Raw genomic sequence first — 6000 nt, 5'->3', positions numbered from 1 at the left:
CAAACTATCCTGGAAAATCCCTAGCCTCCAAATTTTCAGACAGACTGGCCTGAGTGTTTGATTTGGGAGAATAATTAAACTTCTTATTACAATACTGTGGTCTCAGTAATTGATTTTGTCTATGCAGTGGGCAGGATGAACCAATTGGGCAGTCACACTACTAACTAGCAAATAGGATTGTTAAAAATATTAACATTTGTAAATGTATCTAACATCTAGAAAACCAGAAAGCTTATTTTCCATTTCCCCTAAAAGTGAAGCTATTGCTTAAATCTAACTACAAGCATTATCCTTGGGTAGTTGTGAGGAGCTAAGATTTCCCTAGAGGCAACTACTAACTCAGGAAGAAGTAGCAAAAAGTCTAAAAAGCTGATCAGAACTTCCAACAGGCCAAAGGGATCTAACCGAAAATAAAAAAAAATTGGGCCCCAGGGTCCTCCACAGCGAGGTCTCTTCAAAACTGCAAGCTTAGGTCTGAATGTTGAAGCACCACACACTAACAGAGAAGTTGAACAGGAAGCAGGTGATTTATGTACTGAAGCCAAACTTTGAATTAACTCAATCTTCTAAACTAAGAAAATCTTAGCTTTCAATTGCCCCAAACAAATTACCAGGAATTTATAAAGCTGTTACAGGAAAGGGGTTCTGATCCAGACCCCAAGAGAGAGTTCTTGGATCTCACACAAGAAAGAATTCAGGGCGAGTCCACAGGGCAAAGTGAAAACAAGTTTATTAAGAAAGTAAAGAAAAGAATGGCTACTACACAGAGTAGCCCCGAGGGCTGCTTGTTGCCCATTTTTATGGTTATTTCTTGATGATATGCTAAACAAGGGGTGGATTATTCATAGACCAGATACGGTAACTTCCTGACATTGCCATGGGATTTGTAAACTGTCATGGTGCTGGTGGGAATGTGGCAGTGAGGATGACCAGAGGTCACTCTTGTAGCTGTTTTGGTTTTGGTGGGTTTTGGTGGGCTCTTTTCTGCCAACCGTTTTATCAGCAAAGTCCTTATGAACTGTATTTTGTGATCATCTCCTGTCTCATCCTGTGACTTAAAATGCCTTGACTGTCTGGAAATACAGCCCAGCAGGTTTTAGCCTCATTTTACCCAGCTGCTATTTAAGATGGAGGTGCTCTGGTTCACACATCTCTGACAAAACCATATATCCTTTCTAGAGAAGGATATCATCATGCTAAGCTGGAAACTATTTTTTAAAATTTTCACATAAAATAACTAGCAGTAAATAAAAAATGATCAAACAGACATTAGTAGGTTTGAGAGGCAAAGTTAAGTCACTTGGAAACAGCTTGATTCTTTCTAGTCTTGCTTTTAAGCAGGGCTGCTTTGCAGGTATATGACCTGGTCAGTCACACAGGACCAAAGTTTAGAGAGGCTGTAGGCTTAATTCAGTACACTACTTTTGCCAATGTGGAAGTCTTAATAATTTTGAATAAGGGGTATGGCATTTAATTTGGCACTGGGTCCCTCAAATTATATGGCTGCTCCCACTTTTAAGATTAATTAGATGAGACCAGAGCAATGTTTAGTCTAGGGCTGAGTATACTTTACTACTGAAGCAAGACTTTGCAAAGTACTCCACCCAAAACCCCATGAATACTCAGATTTTCCAGCTGGACTGTGTGAGTACAGGATATTTTCTCTAATATTCTCAGGTAATGTTTCCATCTACCGCAGACAGTTTTCTCACATGCACATGCTGATAAGTATTCTCCGGAATACCCAAAGAGACCCTGAAGATTCATAAAATTCTCCCTATGTAGCTGTACCCTCTCTGGTCTTTCTTGCAAATTCGGGGAGCCTACCTGGAACCTCCCTTCCTGCACCATGGTCTGTAAACTCATTTAGTAATCAATTGTTTGGCCACCTCATTTATTTCTCATCTCATAGGTATCACTGCGCTTCACTATCCAACATCTTGTGTTTTGAAAACAGTTGTTATATATCTTGTCCCAATTTTGTTGTTGGTACTATCTCAAATGGTATAATTTATCCCATCCTGTTACTCCCTATTGCTTGGAAGTAGTAATCCAACAGCATTTTATGTAACAGTCTGCAAGTCTAAACATCCCCAATATTGATCAACAGTAATGTAGATACACAAACTGTGGTATGTTCAGACAGAAAAAAAAATGCCGTTAAAGAAATAAAAATAAAGTGCAACCACATTCAGCAACAAGGATGAATTTCACAAGTAATGTTGAGCAAAAGAAACCAGACACAAAATAATGTAATAATGCATGCTGTATGACTCCAACACAGGCAAAACTAAATGGCTGTTAGAATTCAGGATAATGGTTACCTTTCAAAAGAAGAGAGGTACATAAAGGAGGCTTCTGTGCCCCGGCCATGTTATTTTACTTGACCTGAGTGGTACTTATGCAAGTGATCTCTTTACTTGCATAATTACTGAATGTTCTTTGTACTTTTCTGTATTCATTATAAAGCATAACACAGATAACATTAAAAATAATAAAAGATAGTAAAGGAAACATACAGATAACATATAACTCAGGATTTTCACAGAACTCCAAATTCTAACAAGCACATTTGGAAAGCATTTTTGTCAAGAGGTGTGTAACATATTTGCCGAGAGTATTCTAAAATTCCCGAGATACAAGCTATATGTGCTTGCTAAAATAGAGTGGTTTTTGACATTGATATACATTGCTATGATGTATGTATATTATGTGTCAAGAAGCAAGCTTTTCTGCTAAAACAAGCCACATTTCACTAAATTGTTTCCTTGTCTATGAAGGTTTTTAAGTGTATTCATTTGCAATCATTTCCATTAACATATTTAGTACATGACTAACACCTTAAATTTTGGATTATTGATAGGTTGCTTGAAGTACACTTTGAAGTTCACGGGCACTACTAAGAATGTATTTTTGTAGCCAATTCAGCTCAAATTCCCAGATTCATCCACATCTGCAGCTTATGTCACAGGCTGGCAGATAATAGAAACCATCAGCTCTGCCTTTGTTTTCTATCAAATCATATGTGATAATGTCACAACCAGTAAGTTGTATTTTCAGATATGTGTTTGTACTGACTTGACAGGGAACCTAAAAAGTGAAATAAATATGAAGAATGAGAAATTCTAAATTCTCACCCTTCAGAGGTACTGATACTATCAATTTTCCTGTGTTGTCTTTAAACACACACACGCACACACACATGCACACACACACAAGCACACACACACACAAATCTTCTTTACCTCTGGTGTACAGAAAAGCAGAACAAATACTACAATGACAAATTAATGACAGTACTAAGCTAAGTCATTTTAAACTGGATAGCTGAGATATTTGGATTTGCATTTTGGTGGAGGTTTTCAGAAAGATAATGTGTAATCTACTGTGTTTTCCACTAGATAGAGAAGTAGTTTGTGGTAGAAGAAAAGGGAGAGCATTTGAAGGCAGGAGCTCAGAATTGAGCTCTTCACCCCACCACTTACTAGGTGTGCTACCTTCATCAAGTCACCAAATTAATTTATCATTTTTCCCATCTGTGAAATGAGAACTGCTTCACTGGGTACTTATGGATATAAGATGAGGAAAAGGTGTTTAATGCCCAAAAATGTGTGACTACCACCCAAATGTGTAAACTGAGACTCAGAAAAGAAATTGACCTGTTCAAGGTCACAACTAATTAAATACCTTGCACATAATGTTCTCTTTTGTGGAAGAAACTTACTCCATCCCTCCCATTCCAATGCCATTCCATGTTCTTGCCAGTGCTGTGAGAACCTCAGCTACTAAGGTCATTAAGATATTCTGAGCAGCAGGAATGGAGAAGCTGTTGTGACTAGAAAGCAGAAGTCATTGAGTGTGGTCTGAATTTAAATTAAATAATGGAGTTGTGTCAATGCAGGTGAACATGATAACTTTTCATTAATAGTCTTCCTAGTCTTTAATCAAAATTGACTCAACATGAGAGTAATCTTCTCAGTTGGACTTTATCACATAATTTGCTTACATTTGGTTGATTTAATTCCTCAGCAATAAAGGGTAACTAACATGGCTTAAAAAACATAGATCGTATAACATTTTATCAGCTCTGAATCTCCATCGGCGTTCAGATCTACCTAAAGCTCAGCTCCAGCTCTCCATCCTATGATTTTTGCCTTATTCACAATAAGCTCAAATAGTTTTCCCCTAGCATGTTTCTTCACATTTCTCATGTAAAAAATACCATTAAGTAATGCATTAGGAAGAAGTAAAGCCATTGCATGGAATAAAAAAGAAAGCACTATATAAATTTAAACAGCTATTGAGATGGGTAAAGAAATCTATTGATTTTGATTGTAAAAGAAAGCTTCTGTGGAGCAGGTACTTTTGTACTACAGGTAACCGGAGGTTAAAAAAAATAAAGGCGACATAAAAGAAAATCTTTAATTTCATAGAACTCATAATCCCATTATGAAAACAATACGTATATCTATAAAATATGGAATAACAGTACTAGGCATTTAATAATAAAAGACAGAATTACTTAGAATTGGAACTTAAAGATTTATGGGCTAGAGGAAATGATAAATAAACTGGGTTTTTAATAATAGGAAGGTTTTCCACAGTGAAAGGGAGAGAAATACACACACACACACACACACACACACACACACACACACACACCCCTAGATAAAGAAATACCAAGAGAAAAGGCCAGCAAGTAAAGTTCCAAGTGTTTACAACCATTGTGCCAGGGAGCTTATGGAGGAGATAAGGGGAATTTTAAATTCTTCTGGATGAATGAGACAATTACTAGGTAATGGAAAATGATTGAGAGTTTTATGACCAACTCATAGCCATATCTCAATGACATAAGCTCCAAGTACACTTTGTTCCAAAATTGAGCTTTCAGACAAAAAGTCCTTTCTATTATGATTCTGCCACTAACTTAAAATGGGGTGAAATGCTGACAGGTATACATTCTTTAACACCAAATCAGGAAGTAGAGAAATGTGACAAATGATTGATCTCCCCATTCCCATACTCACTAAGCATTCTCTTGCTCTCTGGAACCACAGATTATATACACTCACAAAGTCTCTTGCATTAAGTAGGTGTTGACCCTCTAATACACTCGAAGAATATGCCACATGAATGGATTAGAATATGTCTCATATTTGGTGAAGGAGAGGCATTTTCTAGTGTCTATATAAATGAGCCAGAAATACTCCCAATAGTTCATCACAAATGAAGAGAGGATAGATAGCTCTTCCAGGAATTGAGTGCTTCCAGAGCTTACTAATATATTAATTTAAGAACAGAATTACCAGTAATATAAACAACACTTGCCTCAAAATGTCAAAACAATCTTGGGGCAACCAAAAATGTATTTTTTAGAATTATATTTTTCCTTTCCATTCAATCTAAATGATATATTTTTATACAGAAGTGGTAGGGGTAAAATTCTGTCCATCTCTTTCCTTCCCCCTTTCCGTGTGTGTGTGTGTGTGTGTGTGTGTGTGTGTGTGTGTGTGTGTGCGTGCGCGCGCCCACGTGCACGCGCTGCACGCAGGTGTCTATCTTTATGAACAAAAACTATATTGTGAAAATACTGACTATAGCACAGTAATAGGAAATATATTAGAATCCAAAAATATAGATTAAATTAAACTTATACTGTTATTGACAGCCCCAAAAACATTTAAAAATTGTTAAACAAATGAAAGTCTTCATTAACTTCATAATTGTTATCTTCAATGATCCATTTTTAGTTTAATAATCAGCTGTAGATGACTATTTTGATTTGAAGCATTTAATAAATTATTTATTTTTAAACTACCCAAGACCAGGATTACAAGACCATTCAGATAGTCACTTTAACATATATAATCATGGGTAGGGAGAGAGCAAAGAGAATATAGAAAAAAGAAAGCATTTACCTGACTGATTAAAGATTTTATGAATCCTGATAGAGCCTTAGATTTCCTAAGGGGCAGCCTTAGGCTACTAACTGCATTTTCC

Source organism: Sapajus apella, unplaced genomic scaffold (assembly GCF_009761245.1).
Source record: "Sapajus apella isolate SASKATOON/1434 unplaced genomic scaffold, GSC_monkey_1.0 scaffold40, whole genome shotgun sequence".
Lineage (NCBI taxonomy): Eukaryota > Metazoa > Chordata > Mammalia > Primates > Cebidae > Sapajus > Sapajus apella.
Note: the sequence above shows the minus strand (reverse complement) of the source record.